This window comes from Delphinapterus leucas, chromosome 2 (genome assembly GCF_059928025.1).
Source record: "Delphinapterus leucas isolate spDelLeu-1000000601 "Yukka" chromosome 2, BTC_Dleu_Yukka2, whole genome shotgun sequence".
Lineage (NCBI taxonomy): Eukaryota > Metazoa > Chordata > Mammalia > Artiodactyla > Monodontidae > Delphinapterus > Delphinapterus leucas.
In genome coordinates, this window is record NC_143130.1 from 94,247,378 (window position 1) to 94,264,532 (window position 17,155).

Below are 17,155 nucleotides of genomic sequence, written 5' to 3' on the forward strand. Positions count from 1 at the left end.
TGCAATATGCAACAACATGGATGAATCTTGAAGACATTATGCTGAGTGAAATAAGCCAGTGACAGAAAGACAAATACTGCAAGATTACACTTATATGAGATATTTAAAATAGTAAAATTCATAGAAACAAAGATTGGAATGGTGGTTGCCAGTGGCTGAGAGAAAGGAGGCTTGGGGAGTTACTAATCAACGGACATACAGTTGCATTAAGCAAGATGAATACGTTTTAGAGATCTTTTGAACAACATTGTACCTGTGGTCAACAATATTGTACACTTAAAAATTTAAGAGGGTAGTTAAAAAAAATTTAACAGGATAGATTTCATGTTGAGTGTTCTTACGACAATTAAATAAAAGTTAGAAAAGGGGAAAAAAGATAACTTCTTTGTTATGTATATTTTACCACAGTATAAGATAAAAGAGGAAATCAAGATTTTTCAAGAGGATACAAAATAAATGGACAGAAATCTCTGGCATTCTTATACACTAATGATGAAAAATCTGAAAGTGAAATTAAGAAAACACTCCCATTTACCATGGCAACAAAAAGAATAAAATATCTAGGAATAAACCTACATAAGGAGATAAAAGACCTGTATGCAGAAAATAAGACACTGATGAAAGAAATTAAAGATGATACAAATAGCTGGAGAGATATACCATGTTCTTGGATTGGAAGAATCAACATTGTGAAAATGAGTCTACTACCCAAAGCAATCTACAGACCCAATGCAATCCCTATCAAACTACCACTGGCATTTTTCACAGAGCTAGAACAAAAAATGTCACACTTTGTATGGAAACACAAAAGACCCCGAATAGCCAAAGAAATCTTGAGAATGAAAAACGGAGCTGGAGGAATCATGCTCCCTGACTTCAGACTATATTTCAAAGTTACAGTAATCAAGACAGTATGGTACTGGCACAAAAACAGAAAGATAGATCAATGGAACAGGATAGAAAGCCCAGAGATAAACCCATGCACATATGGTCATCTTATCTTTGATAAAGGAGGCAAGAATACACAGTGGAGAAAAGACAGCCTCTTTAATAAGTGGTGCTGGGAAAACTGGACAGCTACATGTAAAAGAATGAAATTAGAACACTCCCTAACACCATACACAAAAATAAACTCAAAATGGATTAAAGACCTAAATGTAAGGCCAGACACCATCACACTCTTAGAGGAAAACATAGGCAGAACACTCTGACAGAAATCACAGCAAGATCCTTTTTGACCCACCTCCTAGAGAAATGGAAATAAAAACAAAAATAAACAATTGGGACCTAATGAAATTTCAAAGCTTTTGCACAGCAAAGGAAACCATAAACAAGACCAAAACACAACCCTCAGAATGGGAGAAAATATTTGCAAATGAAGCAACTGACAAAGGATTAATCTCCAAAATTTACAAGCAGCTCATGCAGCTCAATAACAAAAAAAAAACCCAATCCAAAAATAGGCATAAGAGCTAAATAGACATTTCTCCAAAGAAGATATACAGATTGCCAACAAACACATGAAAGGATGCTCAACATCATTAATCATTAGAGAAATGCAAATCAAAACTACAATGAGATATCATCTCACACCAGTCAGAATGGCCATCATCAAAAAATCTACAAACAATAAATGCTGGAGAGGGTATGGAGAAAAGCGAACCCCCTTGCACTGCTGGTGGGAATGTAAATTGATACAGCCACTATGGAGAACAGTATGGAGGTTCCTTAAAAAACTAAAAATAGAACTACCATACGACCCAGCAATCCCACTACTGGCCATATACCCTGAGAAAACCATAATGCAAAAAGAGTCATGTACCACAATGTTCATTGCAGCTCTATTTACAATAGCCAGGACATGGAAGCAACCTAAGTGTCCATCGACAGATGAATGGATAAAGAAGATGTGGCACATATATACAATGGCATATTACTCAGCCATAAAAAGAAACGAAATTGTGTTATTTGTAGTGAGGTGGATGGACCTAGAGTTTGTCATACAGAGTGAAGTAAGTCAGAAAGATAAAAACAAATACCGTATGCTAACACATATATATGGAATCTAAGAAAAAAAAAAAAAAGGTCAGGAAGAACCTAGGGGTAAGATGGGAATAAAGACACAAACCTACTAGAGAATGGACTTGAGGATATGGGGAGGGAGAAGGGTAAGCTGTGACAAAGTGAGAGAGTGGCATGGACATATATACACTACCAAATGTAAAATAAGTAGCTAGTGGGAAGCAGCCGCATAGCACAGGGAGGTCAGCTAGGTGGTTTTTGACCACCTAGAGGGCTGGGATAGGGCGGGTGGGAGGGAGGGAGACGCAAGTGGGAAGAGATATGAGAACATATGTATATGTATAACTGATTCACTTTGTTATAAAGCAGAAACTAACACACCATTGTAAAGCAATTATACTCCAATAAAGATGTTTTAAAAAAAAGAATAATCAGGATGAAAAGAATGAAAAAAAATAGTGACAGCAATACTTCATAGTTAATGTGATTAGACAAGGTTCAAGCCATGTCCTCAGAGTTTAGAAATTAAAATTATTCAAGGAGCATAATCATTAAGGATAATCACATACAGGAATAATAATATCAAAATTAATAACAACAGTAGCTAACATTTATTTAGTATATGTTATGGACCCAACACTATGATGAATGCATTAGCAAACACTTTTTTGTAAGGGACAGTAAATATTTTTGGCTTTGCAGGCCACATACACTTTCTTTTGCATATTACTCTTAGTTTTTTGGTTTGTTTGATGGTTTGGTTTTGTTTTTACATACTTTTTAAAGTGTAAAAACTATTCTTAGCCTGAGGACTATATAAAAAGCGTCTGCAGGCTGAATTTGGCCTTGGCCTGTAGTTTGCCTATGCCTGGTCTTAACGTTGAGTTTTTGACCCAGCACATATGACTACTTAACAAAATTCAAACCAGTTGTATATCCCTGAAAAGTTTGTAGAAAAGACCAAAGCCAAATGTAAGTTGAAATTTAATTGTCATATTTCCATGGCTTTTGTGGCTGTAGAAAGGATACTATTACAACATTAATGAAATAATTTAAATCATCTACCACTCTAGCACTGTAACCAAGTTCGTATTACTTTCCAATCCTGGCCTTCATGCAGCATATTTTAAGGACACTAACTTTTAATGTATTTTCAGCATGTAAAAATAACTTCAGCATTCCTATTTTTAAAATCTTATCATTTTTTATGATCTAATAGAATGTTAAAATTTTTATCAGTTGGATTCCAATCATGCAGCTTCATCAGAGCTGTCACTTTTTTTTTTCTTCTCTAATCACATAACATTTGAGCAGCTTTTTTCAGCCAATGATTATAAGGCAAGAGAGAATAGAGTTCCACAGAGGAGAGTCCTGTAAAAAAAGAGCACGTGAGGATTGAGAATGTCAAAAAAGGTGGGAATGGGGTGGGATAGAATAGTCAAAATGGTGCACTTCATACCTAAAAGATCAATTTCTGTTTAAGATTTTGTTCAACTTTTGGCCTTCCGTGTCTTTCTTGTTTTTGGTTTTGTTTGTGCAGTTACTTGTAGCTTCTTTATTATTTCTCCTAAGACTGGTGCTGATGTACTTTATTACCACTCTTCCTTTTCTTTACCTTCCTGTCTCCAGCAGTTTTCTCTAGCTATGGCAAGGTTGTATCTCCCTTCCCGTCTTAGATCTTTTCATTTGCCCATTACCCTTCCCAAATACTTTAACTATTTTATGAATGAAGATACATTTTCTAATTTAAGAAACAAATGAAAACTCCACTATACCCTATGTTGTGGTCTGGGGCTCTTGGGGGTCCCTGAGACCCTTTCAGAGAGTCCTTGGAGTCACAGCTATTTTCATAATAATGCTAAGAATTATTTACCTTTCTAACTTTCTTGAATTAATACATGTTTTATTACAAGTTTATCCATTTTAATTTCTAATATGGTAGATATTTATTGATATCCCATATAAACAAAAGCTTTTAAAATCCTTAATTATTTTTAGCAGTGTAAAGGCATCCTGAGACCAAAAAGTTTGAGAATAGCTGATGTATCCTATCCTATCAGCAAACATTGATTAAGCACCTTTGTATTTTCAGGCAGAGTTCTAGTCCCTTGGAATAAGTGGCAGAACTTTCCCTCAAACATCTCACAGTTTAAAAAGGGAGAGGTTGGTAAAAAGGTACAAACTTTCATGTATAAGATGAGGGACTTCCCTGGTGGGGCAGTGGTTAAGAATCCGCCTGTCAATGCAGGGGACACGGGTTCAAGCCCTGGTCCGGGAAGATCCCACATGCCACGGAGCAACTAAGCCCGTGTGCCACAACTACTGAGGCTGCTCTCTGGAGCCCGCGAGCCACAACTGCTGAGCTTGCAAGCCACAACTACTGAAGCCCGTGAGCCTAGAGCCCGTGCTCCGCAACATGAGGAAGCCACTACAATGAGAAGCCTGCACACCTCAATAAAGAGTAGCCCCTGCTCACCACAACTAGAGAAAGCCTGCACGCAGCAACAAAGACCCAACACAGCCAAAAATAAATAATAAATTAATTAATTAATAAAAAAAGATGAATAAGGTCTGAAGATCTAATGCAAAACATGGTGACTGTAGTTGATAACACTGTACTGTATAACTAAATTTGCTAAGAGAGTAGTACTTACATTTTCTCTCTCATACACACTCAAAAAGTGAGGTGGTAGATATGTTAATTAGGTGGGGACCTCCTTTCATAATGTATATGTATATCAAACCAACCCTATGTACACTTTAAATATCTTACAATTTCATATATCAGTTATACTTCAGTGAAGCTGAAAAAAAGAAGCACCTCACAGTTTAGTGGAGAAGACAGATTCCTCAAGGAATAAGTATAGTTGGAGGCAGTAAGTGCAGAGATAATCATATATCATGGGAATCCAGAGGGAAGGACACTTAACTAATCATAATTATGGTGATGGTTGTAGAAGGGATCAGTGAGAAGCTGGAACCATATCTGTTAAGCCTTCCCAGAGGAGTTGACCACTAAACCACTGATTTTAGAAGTCAGAATGAGTTAGCTAGGTGGAGGACTGTGATAGGCATTCTCAAGGAAGCAGCAGGAGCCAAGGAATGGAAACAAAGAAGAGTGCAGTGTGTGCCGGCAAACACAGCCAGTCTGTGTTATTGTGTGTTGGGTGGGTCTCAGGGAAGAGTGGAGCAGAGGCTAGAGGTGGCAGCTAGAGGCTAGAGAGATCTTAGCCATTTTTGGCCTGTTAGGAGTTTGGATTCCATCTTTAGAAGGAAAGGACCTTTTTAATTTTTTTAAGCACATACTCAGTTTTAATGCTTCTTTCTATACTTGAAGAGTTTGGTTTATTAAAACAATATTAGCTAATTATTGAGCGTCAGGTTAACTTCTGAATATTTCACATATATCAACACTTTACAGTCATCCTCATTTTACATATGAGAAAATGAAAGCTCAAAGAGGTTAAGGATACATAGCCATCTAGAGGGTGAAATGATAAATTTAAGTCCAGGCAGCCTTGCTCCAGAATTGGCACTCTTCACCGGTATGCTGTCGCACCTCTCGTATAAAAGAAAAGGAGAAAGGGTAAAGTTCTGAGAGGTGAACAGCTGGTTACAAAACTGTTCTCTAAAATGAAAACTAGCTCTGTGAATGTGCTAAAAACTACTGAAGTGTGCAGTTTGAAGGGGTGAAATTTATAGTTGTGTGAGTTATATCTCAATAAAGGAAGATCCTTATGTTGAGATGCATAGAGCTTTTATAGATACAACTCAGATAATAAGTCTCTGGCTTATATTCTAATAATAAAGCCCTTTTATTAACATTCGTTGATAGACATTTAGCAAATGGGATCTTAATAGGCTTCTGTGAAAATAACCCCTTGGGAGCTTCAAATGCAGGTTATGAGGTATATGTGTAAATTGGGTCACAGCCCCTACTTGGTTATATGTGGAAATTCAAAGGTTTCTGCAGTGAATGTGTATGAAATAAGCTTGTTCCATATTGTGAGTTTGTCTTTCTGCTTACTTTTATACTACTAACCTTCCAGTGCGTTCTCTGCCTTGTGTTGTCCATATATGGATTTATGTTTTTGCTTTAAAATCAACGGCTAATGTCTTTTGATGTTTGCTTGTAAATATTGGTTTCTCATAGGCTCTGTGATACCTTGAAACAATAGGCGGAAAAATAAGCTTTAGTACCTACTTGTTTTACTACAAATTGAAAAACATTTTTGCAAGTTTACTGTCTTTCTTTGGCAAGCACTTAACTTAATTTTTCTGTGGAACAAGTTTAACCATAACTTTAAAAAACACAGTAATAAGCTTAATAGGAAGGAATTGTGTGGTAAATATTCACCATCCATTTAGTTCTAATGGGCAGTAATGTTAACATATTTTCTTGTTAAAGCTAATGAATGTAAAAAGTATTTCCATTTTTTGAAAGGCTAAATTGAGAACTGCTAGAGCTAAGTAGGATAGCCAGGAAAGCAGAATGACAGGCAACACATAAATAGTGGAAAGATGAACCAATCTTAAATTCCTCAACTCAGTAATAAATGACAAAACATGTTAGCAAATCTGCATCTTTTTTAAATTTTTGCAGCCATTTAAATCTAACTCTAACAGTTTCTTACAACTAGCACATTTGTTTTTTAAGACATCTTGCTCTTCAGACCTTTGAAATAATTTGAGTGATAGGCTCTTGCCTAATGTATATCATAGTAATAGTGGTATTGATATGAATGTTTTAGCAACATTATTCATAATAGCCAAAAAATAGAAACAACCCAAAAGTCCATCAACTGAGAAACTGGGTAAATAAAATGTGGCATATCCATACAATGGAGTACTATTTGGCAATATAAAGAAATATACGTTGCAACATGGATGAGCCTTGAAAGCATCGTGCTAAATGAGAGAAACCAGTCACAAAAGACTACATACTGTATGATTCCATTTGTATGAAATGTCCAGTATAGGCAAATCCATGGAGACAGGAAGTAGATTAATGGTTGTCTGGGGCTCAGGGAGAGTGGAGCTGGGAAATGGGTATGACTGCTGATGGGTGTGGGGCTTCTTCTTGGGATGATGAAACTGTTCTAAAACTGATGGTGGTAAAGGTTGCACAACCCTGTGTATATACTTAAACCCACTGAATTATATACACTTTAAATGAGCGAATTAGTCTGAGTTATATCTAAATAAAGCTGTTTGATCTGTCTATTCATCTCTCTCTATCTCAACAGTTAGAGCGATAACTTGAAGACTGAAAAGTTTGAAAATACATGTTGTGAGGGGAGGTAGAAAGCCACAGACTATAAAGTACAGAATATGTCTAATCAAAATTATTCCATAAAACTGCTTCATAATTTGAATTAGAAGGACGTTTTTCCCCTTGGAAGGTAAAAAACCCCTATATCTTGTGGTCATTTTATTACTATTTAATTCCTATTTTCTCTCTTTCTGGGGGAACTTTGGACTCTGACAGGTCTATGTTGATCTGACAAGGTCTCAGGGACTAGCACTGTTGCAGCAGTGGATACCCGAGCTGGCTCTTTTCCTAAGGCTATACTGGCGTTTGGGCAAGTGACATGCGGACAATGAATGCAATATATCAGCCACAGAGAGGTTTTTCTTTCTGAGTGACCATATGCGTCTTCTTGCCCTAGCCAGGTCTCTCTTTCTTGGACAACAGAAGGAAAGCCTCCCAACCATAACTGCTGGGATTCTCTTCTATCCCTCTCCCAGTGTCCCAGGGTATGAGGGTAGGCACAGCATTTGTTCCAAAGTCATCATCTCCTTTTGTCCATTTCCCTTCATTCCTTTTAGGTCTCCAAGCCTTGGACCAAAAGATTGTGATTGATGAGCTTTCTGACTTTTTTACTCTTTAAGGCACACACAGTGGACAGCTGGGAGCCCAGCCAGGTTCTCTGTCCAGTTGCTTGTCTAAGTGATCCCCAAGTGAGCCAGTGAGCCCTTAAGTCCAACTCTAACCATCCATTTGATTAGTGGGGTGGGTAGGCTGTGGACTGGAAATGCTTTTCAACTCTTACAAAGTACCTTTAAATTCTTTTTTGTCCTCAAGACAGAATGAAAGTTTGCTTGGGAGTTTCTGGAAAGTCTCTTATCTTCAAACAAACAAGCAAATAAATAAAAACTACGTTTCATTTCAAGCTAGGTAAATTTCTTCCTTCCCTTTTCCTATCAAAAAGTAGTCTTCATTTTCTTACCCTGATTTCTCCATGGCTCTTTCAATTTAGCTTTTATTTCTATTGATTTGCTAGATCTGTTTACCAGAAATAACATTCTTATAAATTGAGGACCTCCTTCACGCCAAAATCCCCAATCTGCATTGTACTTAACATTAGTGATAACATCCAGACGACTCCCTCCTTCTCAGAACTCTCTCTTCCTTTGACTGGAACTCAACTGATGCTTATTGGATTCAATAACATTTCCTCACACTGAAGCATCGAGGCTTACTTCTTACTTTTCAGCTGATCCATCTTTGTCTCTTGCAATGAACTATGTATTTCTCTCATCCCCTAACTGGAGTATTCTCTTAAGGCTCTACATGTGGGTGCATGACCAACTGCATCTGGTTTAAATCTAGACCTTGTGGTCCAGGGTAGTGGGTGTGTCCAACAGGTTAAAGGTACCTGCAAAGGATGGATAATGGTGCCAAGTGGACTGCTTCTTCCATTGAGTGTGATGTGGCAAGCACTATAAAGATCGATTAACAAGGCTTTTCAACAAGTCAGTATCACAAAGCTTTTCAGCCCTAAAGTACCTTAAGCCAGGGTTCTCTAGACTTTAGAGAGCTCAGAATCACTAAGGGTAATGGTTTAAAATAGAATTCTGGACCCTCTCCAAACCTGTGATTCATGCTCTCTTGAAGTGGCTCCCAGGAATCTGCATTTTTTAAAAAAGCATCCAAATGATTCTGATGCACTTGTTCCATTCATCATTCTCAGAGCAAGCAATGCCACAACCCCCTTTCCTTTAGTTATAGGCTACATCCCTAGAGAATAAGGAGGAGCTAATAGTAATTTGCAAAATATGGTATAAGTTGCCTAGGACCTGGAATATATTTCTGAAATAACACAGTATTCACCACCTTATATTTCTTCATCCTCACCCTGGGAACAAGTACATTCATTGCCATTCTTTATAGTGAAGATCTAAAGAGAGCAGGCATACCAGTTCTATCAGTCTATTTCTACCTTCACAGGAGTTTCAGAATCATCTGTAAAAGGCCTGGAATCCAGAAGCACCCAAGAGAATTAGCAACAAGAAATATATAGTAAGTAGGTTAGTTAATGAGGTTATGGTGTTAGTGTTGTTTCACATCGTTTAAGATACTCCACTATGCCTATATTTGGGGGAAAACATGTATATCTTCTAACATTCTCACTTGATTTGGTTTGATTTCCTACACTGCCCACTATCTACAAGATTTCTCTGTACTCCCCTTCCTGGGGGAAAGCCCCACGGAGTTATATGTATAGCTGCTTGGTCACAAAGCTGGCTTCTCCACCTTGGCAGTGCAAGGCCTGAAGAACTAGTTTATTTACAGCTGCAGGAACTAGTTCTCTGGTCTAGACCCTTTAGTCTAACAAGTAGAAAGAATCCAGAAATATCAGGGTTCTGTCCCTTCAGCAAATTCTTTGGGAGGTAGACTCTCAACGTCAGAAGTCAAAGTGCCTGTGGTTTACATCTGCCTTAGGAGATACCAGCTCCTCACCGTGGTGTCTCATTGACATCGTTGTCACTTTCTTTTGTTACAAGAGACCTTGGGTGTGATGTGAGGTCACTAAGATGAATAATGTAGGAGTGGTTTTTAGTTCAGAGGAGCAACTTGTCAACAGCTTGTATTTTTATTATTTTATTTTTTAACATCTTTATTGGAGAATAATTGCTTTACAATGGTGTGTTACTTTCTGCTGTATAACAAAGTGAATCAGCTATAAGTATGCATATATCCCCATATCTCCTCCCTCTTGCATCTCCCTCTCACCCTCCCTATACCACCGCTCTAGGTGGTCACAAAGCACTGAGCCGATCACCCTGTGCTATGCGGCTGCTTCCCACTAGCTATTAATTTTTTTTTTTTGGTAGTACACGGGCCGCTCACCGCTATGGCCTCTCCTGTTGCGGAGCACAGGCTGCGGACGCGCAGGCTCAGCAGCCATGGCTCACGGGCCCAGCCGCTCCGCGGCATGTGGGATCTTCCCAGACCGGGGCACGAACCCGTGTCCCCTGCATCGGCAGGCGGACTCTCAACCACTGCGCCACCAGGGAAGCCCCTAGCTATCTATTTTATGTTTGGTAGTGTATATATGTCCATGCCACTCTCTCACTTTGTCCTAGCTTACCCTTTCCCCTCTCCGTATCCTCAAGTCCATTCTCTAGTAGGTCTGCGTCTTTATTCCCGTCTTGCCCCTAGATTCTTCATGACTGTTCTTTGTTTTTTTTAGATTCCATATATATGTGTTAGCATACAGTATTTGTTTTTCTCTTTCTGACTTACTTCCCTCTGTATGACAGACTCTAGGTCCATCCACCTCCCTACAGATAACACAATTTCGTTTCTTTTTATGGCTAATATTCCATTGTATATATTGCCACATCTTCATTATCCATTCATCTGTCGATAGACACTTAGGTTGCTTCCGTGTCCTGGCTATTGTAAGTAGAGCTGCAAATGAACATTTTGGTACATGACTCTTTTTGAATTATGGTTTTCTCAGGGTATATGGCCAGTAGTGGGATTGCTGGGTCATATGGTAGTTCTATTTTTAGTTTTTTAAGGAACCTCCATACTGTTCTCCATAGTGGCTGTATCAATTTACATTCCCACCAACAGTGCAAGAGTGTTCCCTTTTCTCCACACCCTCTCCAGCATTTATTGTTTGTAGATTTTCTGATAATGGCCATTCTGACTGGTGTGAGACGATATCTCATTGTAGTTTTGATTAGCATTTCTCTAATAATTACTGATGTTGAGCATTCTTTCATGTGTTTGTTGGCAATCTGTATATCTTCTTTGGAGAAATGTCTGTTTAGGTCTTCGTACCATTTTGGATCGGGTTGTTTTTTTTTTTTTTGATATTGAGCTGCATGAGCTGCTTGTAAATTTTGGAGATTAATCCTTTGTCAGTTGCTTCATTTGCAAATATTTTCTCCCATTCTGAGGGTTGTGTTTTGGTCTTGTTTATGGTTTCCTTTGCTGTGCAAAAGCTTTGAAATTTCATTAGGTCCCATTTGTTTATTTTTGTTTTTATTTCCATTTCTCTAGGAGGTGGGTCAAAAAGGATCTTGCTGTGATTTCTGTCATAGAGTGTTCTGCCTATGTTTTCCTCTAAGAGTGTGATGGTGTCTGGCCTTACATTTAGGTCTTTAATCCATTTTGAGCTTATTTTTGTGTATGGTGTTAGGGAGTGATCTAATCCCATACTTTTACATGTCCCTGTCCAGTTTTCCTAGCACCACTTATTGAAGAGGCTGTCCTTTCTCCACTGTACATTCCTGCCTCCTTTATCAAAGAAAAGGTGACCATATGTGCGTGGGTTTATCTCTGGGCTTTCTATCCTGTTCCATTGATCTATCTTTCTGTTTTTGTGCCAGTACCATACTGTCTTGATTACTGTAGCTTTGTAGTATAGTCTGAAGTCAGGGAGCCTGATTCCTCCAGCTCTGTTTTTCGTTCTCAAGATTGCTTTGGCTATTCGGGGTCTTTTGTGTTTCCATACAAATTGTGAAATTTTTTTGTTCTAGTTCTGTGAAAAATGCCAGTGGTAGTTTGATAGGGATTGCATTGAATCTGTAGATTGCTTTGGGTAGTAGAGTCATTTTCACAATGTTGATTCTTCCAATCCAAGAACATGGTATATCTCTCCATCTATTTGTATCATCTTTAATTTCTTTGATCAGTGTCTTATAATTTTCTGCATACAGGTCTTTTGTCTCCTTAGGTAGGTTTTTTCCTAGATATTTTATTCTTTTTGTTGCAGTGGTAAATGGGAGTGTTTTCTTTATTTCACTTTCAGATTTTTCGTCATTAGTGTATAGGAATGCCAGAGGTTCTGTGCATTAATTTTGTATCCTGCTACTTTACCAAATTCATTGATTAGCTTTAGTAGTTTTCTGGTAGCATCTTTAGGATTCTATATATATAGTATCATGTCATCTGCAAACAGTGACAGCTTTACTTCTTCTTTTCTGATTTGGATTCCTTTTTTTTTCTTTTTCTTCTCTGATTGCTGTGGCTAAAACTTCCAAAGCTATGTTGAATAGGAGTGGTGAGAGTGGGCAGCCTTGTCTTGTTCCTGATCTTAATGGAAATGGTTTCAGTTTTTCACCATTGAGGGCAATGTTGGCTGTGGGATTGTCATGTATGGCCTTTGTTATGTTGAGGTTATTTCCCTCTATGCCTACTTTCTGGAGGGTTTTTATCCTAAATGGGTGTTGAATTTTGTCAAAATCTTTCTCTGCATCTATTGAGATGACCATATGGTTTTTCTCCTTTAATTTGTTAATATGGTGTATCACATCAATTGATTTGTGTATATTGAAGAACCCTTGCATTCCTGGGATAAACCCCTCTTGATCATGGTTTATGATCCTTTTAATATGCTGTTGGATTCTGTTTGCTAGTATTTTGTTGAGGATTTTTGCATCTATGTTCATCAGTGATATTGGCCTGTAGTTTTCTTTCTTTGTGACATCTTTGTCTGGTGGTGGTATCAGGGTGATGGTGGCCTCGTAGAATGAGTTTGGGAGTGTTCCTCCCTCTGCTATATTTTGGAAGAGTTTGAGAAGGATAGGTGTTAGCTCTTCTCTAAATGTTTGATAGAATTCTCCTGTGAAGCCATCTGGTCCTGGGCTTTTGTTTGTTGGAAGATTTTTAATCGCAGTTTCAATTTCAATGCTTGGTCTGTTCAGTGATTGGTCTGTTCATATTTTCTATTTCTTCCTGGTTCAGTTTCAGCAGGTTGTGCATTTCTAAGAATTTGTCCATTTCTTCCAGGTTGTCCATTTTATTGGCATAGAGTTGCTTGTAGTAATCTCTCATGATCTTTTGTGTTTCTGCAGTGTCAGTTGTTACTTCTCCTTTTTCATTTCTAATTCTATTGATTTGAGTCTTCTCCCTTTTTGTCTTGATGAGTCTGGCTAATGGTTTATCAATTTTGTTTATCTTCTCAAAGAACCAGCTTTTAGTTTTATTGATCTTTGCTATTGTTCCCTTCATTTCTTTTTCATTTATTTCTGATCTGATCTTTATGATTTCTTTCCTTCTGCTAACTTTGGGGTTTTTTTGTTCTTCTTTCTCTAATTGCTTTAGGTGCTAGGTTAGGTTTTTTATTTGAGATGTTTCCTGTTTCTTACGTTAGGTTTGTATTGCTATAAACTTCCCTCTTAGAACTGCTTTTGCTGCATCCCAGAGGTTTTGGGTCGTCGTGTCTCCATTGTCATTTGTTTCTAGGTATTTTTTGATTTCCTCTTTGATTTCTTCAGTGATCACTTCGTTATTAAGTAGTGTATTGTTTAGCCTCCATGTGTTTGTATTTTTTACAGATCTTTTCCTGTAATTGATATCTAGTCTCATAGCGTTGTGGTCGGAAAAGATACTTGATATGATTTCAATTTTCTTAAATTTATCAAGGCTTGATTTGTGACCCACAATATGATCTATCCTGGAGAATGTTTCATGAGCACTTGAGAAAAATGTGTATTGTGTTGTTTTTGGATAGAATGTCCCATAAATATCAATTAAGTCCATCTTGTTTAATGTATCATTTAAAGCTTGTGTTTCCTTCTTTATTTTCCTTTTGGGTGATCTGTCCATTGGTGAAAGTGGGGTGTTGAAGTCCCCTACTATGATTGTGTTACTGTCGATTTCCCCTTTTATGGCTGTTAGTATTTGCCTTATGTTTTGAGGTGCTCCTATGTTGGGTGCTTAAATATTTACAATTGTTATATCTTCTTCTTGGATTGATCCCTTGATCATTATGTGGTGTCCTTCTTTGTCTCTTGTAATAGTCTTTGTTTTAAAGTCTATTTTGTCTGATATGAGAATTGCTACTCCACCTTTCTTTTGATTTCCATTGCATGGAATATCTTCTTCTATCCCCTCACTTTCAGTCTGTATGTGTCCCTAGGTCTGAAGTGGGTCTGTTGTAGACAGCATATATACGGGTCTTGTTTTTGTATTCATTCAGGCAGTCTGTGTCTCTTGGTTGGAGCATGTAATCCATTTACATTTAAGGTAATTATCGATATGTATGTTCCTATTACCATTTTCTTAATTGTTTTGGGTTTGTTATTGTAGGTCCTTTCCTTCTGTTGTGTTTCCTGCCTAGAGAAGTTCCTTTAGCATTTGTTGTAATAACGTCATATTTTTGTTATCTGACTACTGTCCTGCTCTACTTTAATAGATACATCAAGGAGGTGGAAAGCAGTCCACTTCTCTTCATTTGCAAAGCAAGCACCTTTACTATAAATAGCAAATAGTTGTTTTAGAAACTCAAAAGATAATTTTTTACCATCTTTATTGGAGTATAATTGCTTTACAATAGTGTGTTAGTTTCTGCAATATACCAAAGTGAATCAGCTATACATATACATATATCCCCATATCTTGTATAAAGTTTTGTTTTGCATGGTTTGTAGACTTGTTGGGAAAAGGTGGCTTTGTCTAATTATGCCTGATATGTAGACTAATTACTCTAATGTGTGATTTTTAAAGGAATTAAATGCATGTACAAAAATATAAGCAGTAAGGTATGGAGTAGGGTCTCCCTTTAAGTCACAGTTGTGACTGGGTCTCTTTATGAGGCATCAGAAATATCAATCAGATGACTGTGGGTGAGGATATGGCACATTTGCAGTTGGGGTTCACAGTCATCCAACTCTGTGAGTGAAGGGAGACCCAAGGCCCTGGCAGAAGCTACCCCCTGGACTGTTTTTCTGTTGTTGTCTCCTTTTGAAGAGAATATGCTTTCTGTTCAGTGAAGAGTCAAGTGACCAGGGAGAGCCACACACATTGGCGTTGAAGCTTAGACTTTTTATTTTGTCTCTCTTTTTTGTTACTCTGAACTTTTGGTAGTGTGACGTTTCTTTTTTTGGCTGCTTTAGGCATCTGGCACCCGCTGATGCACATACCACAGGGTCAGGCCAGGTCTATACTGCTGCAGGGCCTTTCTCCTGTACTTTAAGAACATGACATTTTACATCAGGATGCAGTATACATGTCATTCAAAGGCCATGCCGCAGCTCCTGGAACACAAAGACTCACTGAGTTTGCCATGGTTGCATGCAAATATTTGATAAGTCAAATGCCTGTCTGAAACAGTTTGTTAGGCTGTGGTTGGAGGAAAACAAGAACAAGCTAAAATCAGTTGTTTGGGAGGAATATTTGGCATGGTTTCTCTGCAGTTGGGCAAACATAATTTGTCCGTGCACTCAGCTGGGCACACAGTAGCAGTCCTTCTGTCCACAGAAGGAATTTGCACACATTAGACAAGTTACTGGTCTGAATCTCCAGGACATACATAGATCATTCCCAGATGTGTATTTGTTTGTACACACACTTGTATATTATCTTAATATATAGCGTTGAAAGCAGAGCCTCCCCTGGGCTGCCTTGTGTTCTTCAGAGAGCCTCCTTGTAGTTGACACTTGCAGCACCTTATACTTCTTCCAGAGTGAGTACACGTGTCAGGCTGCTGGATGCTCTGCTTCTCGTCTGCCTGACCTGGACACTTTCATAGCCATGTCATTCCAGCAGTGCAGATCTGACCTCGAGGAAGTCTTATGGCCCTATCCCTCCCCTTAGGTTTACTGTATGCTCACTCATCAACCTTGGCAAAGTGGATTTTACCATCAGAAGTATCCATTTATTTTAGAGAAGAGGGTAGTTTTATTGGACTTCTTGTTCTCTCATTAGCTTTTGTGGAGAGAAAAAAGAATCCTGTGTTCCATAAACTAAAATGATAGCATTATAATTTTGTATAAAACTGGCCGTGATTTAATTAACGATTATCAGTAAGTCTGTGAATAAACTCCTCTTTACATCCGTCCTTTACTTTTTGGCGGCTGACTCACCATCACGTTTTTTTGTACTTTCCAAAGCAGACCCCACGCTTTGTGGTCTGGAGCCCCATAATCACAAGATGTGACAAGGGTCACTCACTATCATCCCTCCTTCTTACTGTCTCTTTTCTTGCTTCTGACGTTTCCCAGGGAGTAGTGGACGTGTGGAAAACGCAGTGCCGACTGTTTGCACAGTGACCTTAAGCACATTTGCGGTTTATGAAACGGGCTGGTCAAGGACTGCCCTTTTGAAAACTCCCTTCTACAAAATTTATTTCAAAGAAATATACGACTAATTAATTCTTCAGTAGTACGCTGGGGAATCTGCTTCAGTATTTTTAAAGTGTACATACAGGAAAAGTGCTGCATGTGTGATCAAATAGATCACCTTCAGTTGGAATCATGAACATGATTTACTCTCACATTTATGGATGGCATGTTGGTCAGCCTTCCTGGGGTCTGTTTTGGGTTGAGGTGGGCTATCAAGGCTGGGCCATACCCCGTCAGGGCTGCTTCTGGGGGCAGCATACAGTTGGAGGGGCTAGGGCAAGAAGGGGAGAACCTAAAGGGGCAGGTCGTTTTTTATGGGTTTCCAGTCAGCTACGCCAGGAGGAACAAGGTAGCTGAACTCTGGGAAAGCTCCAGAGCCTTGTTGCAGGAGGGTGCATTTGGAGAGGAGCCAGAGGGTTTAATGACGGTCAGAAAATGTGAGCCAGAGGGACGATGAAGTACAAAGGGGAGTCAAAGCCTGGTTCAGCAACATCTGACAGGGCCTTCCTCTTGAGTGTGAAGCTCAGGGGTCATTCTTAAAGTCTTGCTAAACTGTTTGGGGAAACTGAGTCCTCTGGGGATGTTCATTATACAGAGTCCTCAGCCTGTTTCTCAGAGATTCTGACTCAGTAGGTCTGAGATGGGCTTCTGGAATCTGTGTTTACCAGGGTTCCAGGTGAGTCTTACGATTGGGTAATTTGGGGAAACACTCTGCAGCTAGACCACATTCATTTTGTTAGATGGCTGTGCTGGCTAGCTCCTCAGGGGT